The following is a 10,782-nucleotide window of genomic DNA, read 5'->3' on the forward strand; positions in this document are numbered from 1 at the left end:
CCAAGTGAGAATGTCCTCTATTCTAGTTTTGGGGCTTACGGTTTATAAACCCTTAAAATTTACTCAAAACTAGGAGGGTTTTAGTTTTTTGTTTGTTTAAGTGGACTTTATCCTTAGGAATTTTCTCTATAGTCTAGAACTCTTCCCAGAGAATTTCAAATGTAGAGTTCATATCTTTGAAAATACCATTCTTCTATTCTTCAAGAAACACAGTTACTGATGAGATTTCAAGCCGTCAACAATAGCCTCAGCTCTCATGTAACTCCAGTACATAGCTGATTATTATGCTTTCACAGGGATGGCTTCCTCTTCAAATCTGAATAAGCAGCTTGTATAAAAGGAAGCATGCTTGTCCCAACCTGATCTGACCCTATTTACTTGGTTATATAAATGTCCTGTGTATTTTAGTTTTGTAAGCTAGCATTTATCTACATACTTGACCTAAAACTCCATACTTTACTCAATGTAATACAGTGATATAAAAGGTGTAAAAATTAAAAAAAAATTTCTCCTAAGTCCTTAGGCTTAATGTCATTTGAGCATAGTAGAAAACAAGGGAGCCAACAAATAAAAAAAATTATTACCTAGATGCAGTGAGTTCTACTTTTTAAATATATGTTGCTAAAACAGCTTGAAAATAATATTCACATCAATGTCTTTTAATGCAAAATTCATTTAATTTTGTAAACAAATGACAACAGTAGTTTTGTAGATTCTGTTTGGACTGTAGTGACCCAATTATCTGGTCAAAGGGCTGTATGGATGCAAGAGACAGAGCAAGTTAAAGTTTAACTCCTAGGAATTGTAAACCAAACCTAAAGCCACTGAACCTTTGGAGTTTGATATGATGATTAGAACATAACCAGAGTGACACGTTGAATTCTACATAATCAAGGAAACCTTTTCCGGGTGGGGATCTCTGAAATCACTCAGGTACGGTCCATGTGTTTTGCTTTTTTTTTATTTCGACTCTGTCAATTTGTGCAGTGTGGATCAGTAGAAATGCAGTGAAAACAGCTTTTGCTTACTTCTATTATAGAGCCTAGTTCAGGGATTTTTCTGGTTTGTTTTTATACTAATGAAGCAACCTGAAAACAAAAGAAAATATTGAAATGATCATATAATTTCAAAATGAGATGGCGGCCATCTTCTGCTCCTTGATTTAATCATTTTCTGAGGCTATAAAAATGTGCACTTACCACTTCAGGTTCAAGAATAGGGCTAATGTTTCCTAAAAGTTTATTTAGCAATAGTCAGACAGCAGGGGGAATTGCGGTTGTTGTCTTCCTATCCTGGTCCTAGGACTCTGGGAAGCTTAAAATGTAATTAACAAGAGAAATACTATTAGACTGGCAGATTCTGAGTTCTCTGAATGGGTCATAATTTCTATATTTTAGATTTCATATATTCAATTATCTTCTCTTCTCCTTTATCCTGCACCACCACCAGGAAAAAAAACAAAAACAAAAACAAAACATCTTGAATTCTTGTGATTTCCTTTATCCCATTATTGTACTAACCAAAGGAATGCCCTAAACTATTTACTTTTCATTCTAACAAACAAAACAAAACAAAAATAGTCATGGAAAATGATCGGCTTTGAGCGTGTTACATCTCATCCTTGTGATGCCTAATTATTAGACCTTTTCTTTATAAGATGGTTTGGGCAACTGTGCTGCAGTGGATATACCCTCACAAATCTTTTTGTTCACTACAAAAAGATGATTCACAAACAGAATATGATGGTATTTTATCTAAAGAAACAAATCAATCAAAGCACTTACCAGGAACACCCCGTTTCTACCAAAAACCTTTTAAATTATCAGAAATACTTTTGTTCCATGATTGCCAAAGTTTTAAGAAGAATGGGTTTCAAGTTAAACATGCTTATCTACTACAGAACTTTTCAGATGTGCATTGTGTATCTCCAAGAAGATGAAAAACACAGCATCATTTGTGCATTGTGTAGGATTAGTGTTTTGCAAAATATACATTGGCAAGCTCAACTCTAGTTAATTAGGAGCAAAGATATATTGGTTTGGTCTGAAACATCCTTTATAATATGTACTGAAATACATACAACAGGAGTATAGCTCTGGAAATAAAATGAAATTACTTATTTGTCAAAGCACTGAGGCCCTCCCCTACTAGGGTAATGCACAAATGACTTACAGGTTCATTTGTAAGGGCCATATTTTCTGGAATCATGTTGATGCTGCCTGTTTAAAACAATTCTCACATTTTACTGTTTCAATTTATTATTTGCATGTGTAAGGGCAGGAGGGAAGAGAGTATACAAGAAAAAAAAATAGTTATGGGCAAACATAAAATGAAATAATGGATATAAAAGCACTAAATATTTAGTTATTATTTCCAGCTGGGCTAATACCAAGTTGGTTTATATCATCTCAAATACATTTATATTCTGTATAGAGTGGACATTAATAAATGTGGCTCAAAAAAGTGACTCCATTGTCAAGTAAGTTGGGGAAATGGTGGTTGGCAGATTAAAGCAGGTCTTGTTATTACATGAGTGTTTTGAGTAATAACAATAATAATAACAGACATTTATTAAGCCCTATATTGCCAAGTGCAGTTCTCAGCAATTCCCATGAATTTATCTCAGGTTATTCTTAGAATAGCCATATAAAGTAGATACTCATGGCATTTTACAAGTGAGAAATTTGAGGCACATTTAAGTTACCTAACAGGCTCAACATTACCCAGTTAGGAAGCGGCAGAGCCAAGTTCCCCAGCTGGGTGGTCGGACTCCAAGCCCAAGAGTGTCACCATTATGCTGTACTCATAATGACTGGGGATTTACTCTATGTGTAAACACGTTCATTCATTGTGAACATCTTGGAGGGGAGGCAATGTTTTGTGTCCTAAGCTTAATTCACAACAGAACATCTTTCGGGAACACATATAAGTGTCTCAGAAATGGTATTTCTCAGAACACAGATTAAGAAAGAACAAAACATTTTTATAGCCCATGTCCAGCATCCACAACAACAATTGACTGAAATTATTACTATTGAAATCGTCATAACTAAAAAGGGACGTTACAGTCTAGACAACTCCCATCACACAGGACCATGCCTATCTTAAAGATGTCCCAAATTAATTATAGAATGGACGCTGGACTTTTTTCCTGATAGAGCTGGATTGGAATGCCTGTTCCAAAACGCCCTAGGCTTGTGATCTTGGGCACAATATTTAACTTCCTGGAATACTGAACTCCTCAAATGTGAAATGGGGATAAAATCTGCCCTACAGAATTTAGTGAAGATTAAATGAGATGATATAGCAAAATGGCTATAGTAGGAATTTAGCAAAACTCCCTTCCCTTTCCATTCCCCTATTTATAACAACCTGCAAAAAAAATTTCCTAAAACTGTTAGAACCTACCCCTTCATTTCTCTGTCAAAACAATATGAATATAGTGTAAATCAAAAATTGAACACAAATAATAAAGTTTGGATTAGTTACAAATAGTAACCCTATGTCATTTATTCGGAGAAAGACAACAACCTACAGTTTTATTTTTTTCTAAAAAACATCACAATATAATTTTATTTTAGAGAATGCTGCTTAAGGAAATTGTAAGTTAAAAGCCCAATCCCCTTTTTACTAAAACCAACAGGACACCCTGTCATGGTGCATGTTCATTTCATCTCATCACACAGTCAGTGATATTAAAAACCTGTCTCAATAACTGTCATTTAAAATATTGTCATTCCTCAGAGAGCTGGGTAGTACGTCAGGTACTATTGCACAATGGTTTTCATTACCTTATGTGTCTCTAAATGACTCAATAAGTTCAAACAAGACAGTATTGATCGACAGAGGATAAACACCATTTTATCTTATGCATGAAAACAGTAACCAGGCTCCTCTAAAGTGCAGTCCTAACAGTCCAAGCTCCCCCCCCAGGGAAAGCACCTGGAAAAGGAGTAGCGCGACTGCAGTGACATTCTGTATTAGAAATTTAAATCCCATCTGCTCCTTGTCCAGGTACCGTAAAATCCTGGCAGTTGTTAACAAATGTTTACTGCCAATTGGATCAGGAAAGCTAGTTTATCACTATATTCTATTAAATCTCTCTCATCCAACTATGTTTTCAGCTTTTAAAAACTATTTAGAATATTTAATCAATTAAAATTTTCTGTTGAATATTTTTGATTGATCCAAACCAAAAATTTAAATATTTTCTTTTATAGAAATGGTGGTCTTGACTAAAATTTGCGTGTATTGTGAGCTCTCTAATTTGATTTTTTTAAGATACATAATGATATATGTATATATTATTAACCACATGGAAAACATTTTTCAGGTTTGCTTATTACAATAGAGTATTAAGAGGGAAATGATAATAAGGATTAAGATAACTACCTCTAGTTTGCAAGGTTATGTACGATGTTCTGCCCCAGTAAATAATACAGCTAAAGAGAATTAGCACATGGCAATTTGGCCAGATGAAATGACTGAACAAATTGGTTTGCAAGCCTATAAAATCTCACCTTCAGTGATGTAGCAATGTCTTCTCTTCCTCTGGCTGTTAAAAAATGATCATTGTTTTGGGGTGCCCAATTTATATAAAGAACACCAGATTTATATAGCAGACTTAACTACTATAATACTTTATTTCTATAGACTATTCTAGTTTACAATGCATTTTATACAGAAGAAAGCATTTAGATTTTTTATGCCAAATTTCTTTATTGTCAATTTAGTATGCCTGCCTTCTTCAAGGGAATCAAATCTCTAGTCATCTTTCCAATTGTACAAAGCTAGTTAACTGAAAGATGCTCATCCCACTTACAGTGTATAAGCCTAGCTCTGTTTATGCAGCACAGTGCTGATCATGTGGAGAGACTTCTAGACATTAGCTGATTTGTTGATACGTTAATGAAGAGGTTAGATGAAACTATGAAGAGCGGTCATGAGAATCCACATGGAAGTTGAGAGGAAAACCAGCCCCATGCAGGTTCCAGAGGAAAACAACCCTAAAAAGGTTTGAAGCAGTACAGATGCTGTAACAAACATAGTGGGAAAAGTAAAGGAAGGGAGGATTCTGCGGTATCTCCTAAAAGACTGGCAGAGTACTATGTGCAAATGCAATCGTTTTTCATTTCTATTAACTCACCTTTAGTATTCCTATCCAGCTCTTCTATCAGATTGTGTTTAGTGCTTTTCTTTTTATCTGGGGCCTTCTGCATGAAGGTAGTTGACTTGTTAGATGTGCTTAAACCCTAAAGCCTCTGATGGTTTGCAGCAGAAGTCAGAAATCAGAATCTGATACCCTGGAGGGGAACGGTGTTGGCATATAAATGCTCATCTCAGGAATCCTCTTTCCAGTCATCTTTCCTGAAGATCTCCAGCAGTGCCTCACAATCAAGGCATTTACTACCAAGCAACTAGAACTGACACCCTGTCTATGATGATTATAACAATGGCATTAATAATAGCTCTTACATCCTTATATCACTCCTATCACATGCCAGGCACATAGATTAACTTATTCAATCCTCTGGAATCTTACTGGATAGGTAATATTGTTATGTCATTTTTCCAATACAGAGGTTTTGTCTTAGAGAAGTGGAAAAGCTTGCCCTAAGTCACACAGCTAACAAGTGGTAGAAACAGCCGTGAACTCCAGCAGTCTGACACAGGCCACCCTACAAACAGAGTATAAACGGAACACTGAGCAGCACTGAATCTTGGAACTACTGTAGAAAGAAACTGTGAGGTCTTTTATGTGACAGAGAAAAGCTAAATGACTTTCCCAAGAATGAAAGCCACTTTTTGTTAGGGTGAGAATCCAAGTGCAGGACCGCAACCCTCACCGGCAGGCCCTTTCCTTTATACCATCTTCCACCGTACAGCATTTCTAATTCAGCCTGATTCTACACAAATTCTGGGAGACATTAACAGTACCCCTATTGCTAAGAGGAATATTCCCTTTACTGAGTCCCACCATTGTTGCTATGCCCAGTCTCATGGACAGACACAGCCAGAGATTCAGATAAAGGAGACCCTTTTTGTTACTTGGAGACACTGCCCAGAGGAAATTCGGGCAGGCACAGGCACCATGAACATAGAGGAGGCATCTTCGAAAATACAAAGTAATTGTCCTGAATGACTTAGCTGTCTTACACCAAATTTCTGCTAGTATCTAGGAGGACACAGTACCTCCCACCTGGAGAACACACCCTTCTCCCCAGGGAAAGAATAATTGGGCTGCTAGGTCTCTGGATGCTAAGAGAGTCCTATATTTAAACTGGCCTAATTTGGAGCTTTAAATTACGACCCAGATGCCCCCAAATAACAGCTCCGCCAGCCTCAATAGCGTTATTCATTTAGGAAAATCAGAGTATGTTGTTGGAAGTTTCTTGTTAAAATATAAATAAGTTGGGATGCAGAGTGTGAATGATAAGGGCACTCAGGACCACTTTAGCCTAAAATCACTTGGCAGAGGGATCTGGTCAAGCCTTGTGGGAATGGTACTTAGGACAAGTAAGTTTTGATGGTAGGGAAAAGAAGATGTAGAGGAGGTAGGGGCCGTGGTGGAAATGTCATGGGTAACCATCAGAGAACAGGAGGGAGTATTTACATGGCAGGTATGTCTCTGATTTTTGAGGAGGCATTTACTTAACTTATTAAATAATTTTGATTTATTATTAAAATCATTTAAGCATCATACTTGCCACATACCAATTCCTTCATGTTTCTCCCTCATTATATAAAAGCTATTTAATAAAGGTGCATTGACTTCCATTAGAATCACTCAGGGAATGCCATTATATGGCCCCTTAGGATATTTTCAGATAAGAGAAAAATCTATAAGGTCTAGAAACTCTTATTTTTACTTGCCTTTCAAATTAGCCATAAAGCCATATATTTCCTATAATAATAATTCAGTATCTTGAGATTTCAAAGGATTTCCTAAATGCCAATGAAGCAAAGCTCTGATGTATATATTGTTAGCATGGCAAAGTGGGAGACGCTTACAATATTAAAGCAGAAAGCTCTGGGTCCTGGGCTGTCCTGGCTCCACCACTTCCTAGTTATGTGACTTTCAGAAAATTATTTAGCTTCTCTGTGTCTGTTTCTTTTTCTATAAAATCAAGGTTGTTTTGAGGATTAGATCAGAAATTCACATGAAGTGCTTATACCACCACCAAATAAGTGTGCATAAGCCTTAGCAATTGCTATCACTCTCATCTCATTTCTGTATTGATGACATGGTTCTTTACTAGAAGAAAATCGTTAGAAGAAAGAGAGGCTATGAGGTCAACATGTAGAAAGTATTTTTTAGATGGAAATTCAGGTGGCTTCGAAATTCACCGTCTCCACCACCGGCTTGTGGTGAAAATTTGGAAGAATTTCTCCCTGATTCTGTTGCAGTTTTTCCAAGGTAGAGATGTTCTCTATCACAGCCAGGGCCTCCTAATTAAGTAGGTATTGAATGATTTAAAGGAACCTGGGTAATTAGCGAGGGAACCAAAACAGAAATCTGAATCCTCACACCAGAATGCAAACCTCTCCAGCTCTGTCGTTTTCATAAGTACAACAAAAGCCCATCAAAATACGCAAAGCCCCGTATAAAGATGCAGACTGTCAGAGAATAGGATGGTTATTAGCACAACAAAAAAGCAAGAGAGAACTAATATAATCTGCCCCAGGTATGGCAACAGACCCCTGAAGAGAAAATTAAGTGGAAAGGAGCCCATGGAAGGGGATGGAGTCAGTGTCCATTTTAAGGGAAATGGCTAGATAAAAAGGCACCAAGAGGATCCCTTGGGATTATTATGTTAACTTACTCATTAGAATTGATTGATTGACTCCTGGTTTAAGTTCAGCATTGTTCCAGCTTCTCTGTTGGATACAAAGATATATTGTACATTTGTCCCTAAAATCAAGGAACCCATGAAGGATTTTCCGGAGCTCCCATCACAGCTCCAGGATAACTGACCATATCTTTCTCCAAGGTCTCTTATTTTGCTGGAAAATGAACATTATTTATAATACTAAATTGGGAGTTCCTAAATGGCAAGAAAGTTATCCTGTTTATTTTTCAATTCTCAGACCCAAGACAGTGTTATGCACGTAACAGATGCACAATACTGTTTGTTGTAAAGAAGAGCCACCTAACCGGGGAGAGAAGGGAAAGAGGTAAAAGAGGTAAAGACAAACATTACTGAGTGCCATGTACCAAACTCTGAGCCATGTACTCATTGTATCTTTTTGGATCACTAGAACAACTCTCTGAGGCAGGCATTACCATCCCCAATTTCAAAATGAATAAATTGGTACCTGATTAAATAACTTGACCCACGTGTGCAAAGTTCCTAAGGGGAAGAAGGAACTATGACTTTCGAACCTAAAGTCAGTTTGAATACATGATCCCACGGTTTTCTTACACGACCCCTTCCTACTTGTAAATCAATAATGAACAACACAGGACACATGTTGTGTGCTCCAATATCACTTGGTGAAACTTGAAAATGAGGACAAGAAAACAATCTTTAGTAGTCAGAGGGGCTATATGGAATTTCCGTTCAGTTCAGCAAATATGTAGGAAGTGTCTGCTGCTGAGTGCCAGGCTCAGTGCTAAGAGCTGAAACTGCACAGGTGAGTGCATGTCCTTGGGGAGGTTGGGGCCCTTGCTCTTTTCATCCTCATTGCGACAGTCAGAGTTCTGCTCTTCTGTTTTTCCACCTGTCACTAAATTGCCTCTAATCTACTCTCAAAAGAACTCATGGAGTCATTTTTCTAAAGTACACAGGGTCCTGTCAATATTTTTCCATGCGGACCCCAGGGACTTCTTAATACGATGAGAATACTCTATCATGCCAATAATGATTTAATTCTTACCTACCTACCTAACCAGACCTATCTGTTGTCATTCCTACTCCCTTCTGATCCCGCCCCCTACAACTTCCATTCAACATTCTAACCATACACACCTTCTCAACCACCTATGTTATTTTCACTTCCACCTCTATCTTCTAGAGTCCCCTTCTTTTCCCTTCTTAATTCCTAGCCATCCTTCAAAATGGCCTGAGTAGAGATAAAGAATGCACTGTAAATTAATATGGAGTACAAAGTTGGGTAACTTTAATAGGTGATGAAACAGAAAAGTTGACACTAATTGATAGAGTTATAAAATATGGAGCCATTGAAATTCTTTTAGTAGGAAAGTAATATAAAATTGATATTTAAGAAAACAAACCAGTGTTATACTGGTATTAGAGTTAGAAAAGACTAGAGGTTGAATTAAGACAATAATCTAGTTATTAAATGATGGTTGCATGGACCATAATTAATGGTGGTGCGAATTCAAAGAAGGGCAAAGTATCAGGACTCAGTGGCTGGCTAGAAATAAGGAACAAGAATTTAGTAAGGTCAGTTTATGCCGATGCATGTAAGTTAACATAAAATAAGAACTTACATAATTTTTTTTTAATAGCTGAGCCATCCTGCCACCTGTTGGCAGCTCAACGGCAGCTCAGCTGAGGCCGGGAATCAAACCGCCAGTTGCTCAGAGCTCACACTCTTGAGTGAGCTCTTAACCAACTGAGCCACTCGGCCATCCCTTACACAATTTTTTTTTTTTTTAAGGAAACATAAGGCTATCTTTTTAGGGCAAGTGTCAGATTGCTTCAGGGCCATTATAATACAGAGCTTTAGATAGCTGGATTTTGTAAACTTCACTCATGGATCAAATACATTCCATTAATTAGTGGTTGGCAGTCATGGTGAGAATTGAGCTTTCAACTTAATTTTTCCAAATTGGTCTGAGGAAACCACATGCAGCAACTAAGTTCCAAAGGACAATCTAAATGAGAAAAAAAAGAGACATAATGAGACCGAGAATAAATGAGATACAGTACTCATAGCTCATCAGGTCTCTGTAATCTGTCACATAAATAATTGGCCCCGAACTATGGAATACATATCTGCTTTTGAGCTGAAGGATATCTAAATTGCATGCTTTGATTACTACTCTAACAATTTGTAAGTCCACTTAGAAATTCAACATATGTGCAAAGAAATTCTATTTTTCTCATGGAGCTATGCCATTCTAGAATTTCTAAACTCTTCCAATTCTCTTTCCCAAGTATCTTTAAGAAAGGCAGGCATGGTGGGAAGAGTTGGGTATCATAACTGACTGACGATAACACAATAGCCATCTGTAGCCTGATCTTACAGGTACTAGGACAATGACAACAGCAAAACCATTTATGTTTATGCATTAGCCAGGGTTCTCCAGAGAAACAGAACTAATATTCTAATTGAAATTACAGAGAGGGAGGGAGGGAGAGGGGGAGAGAGAGAGAGAGAGAGAGAGAGAGAGAGAGAGAGAGAGAGAGAAATGTATACACATTTTTAGAAAGGAAAAAACTGTATTAATTGTAATACTCAATATATACCAATAACAAAAGATGAATACAAGTTACATTTGACTTCTGCAGTTACAAGAAGTGCTCAAAGTGGTTACCATCAGCATCCAGACACTTCTGATTATGGCAAACTACTACTTGAGCAACGTTCACCAACGTGTCCACTTGTATACATTTTTTTGGCACCTCCCTTATATAAAGATTTTTTAGTGTTGCCATTAAAAAACACTAGTGTTTTTAGGCCGGCCGAGTGGCTCAGTTGGTTAAGAGCTCGCTCAAGGGTTTGAGCTCTGAGCAACAGTGGTTCGATTCCTGGCCCAAGCTGAGCAGCCGCTGAGCTGCCAACAGGTAACAGGATGACTCAGCTTAAAAAAAA

The 10,782-nt window shown here is 37.4% G+C and overlaps 1 protein-coding gene across 3 annotated transcripts in view; it reads left to right on the forward strand.

Annotated features, from left to right (window-relative positions):
- Nucleotides 1–847: 847 nt before the first annotated feature.
- A1CF (APOBEC1 complementation factor) overlaps nt 848–10,782 on the forward strand; it is a 73,436-nt gene continuing 63,501 nt past the window's right edge. For all 3 annotated transcript variants that reach the window (XM_019651521.1, XM_019651523.1, XM_019651524.1), the window contains exon 1: nt 848–933. The gene's annotated coding sequence lies outside the window, so the exon portion shown is untranslated. The remainder of the gene's footprint in view (nt 934–10,782) is intronic.

The sequence above is a fragment of the Hipposideros armiger genome, unplaced genomic scaffold (assembly GCF_001890085.2).
Source record: "Hipposideros armiger isolate ML-2016 unplaced genomic scaffold, ASM189008v1 scaffold_161, whole genome shotgun sequence".
NCBI classification, from domain to species: Eukaryota; Metazoa; Chordata; class Mammalia; order Chiroptera; family Hipposideridae; genus Hipposideros; species Hipposideros armiger.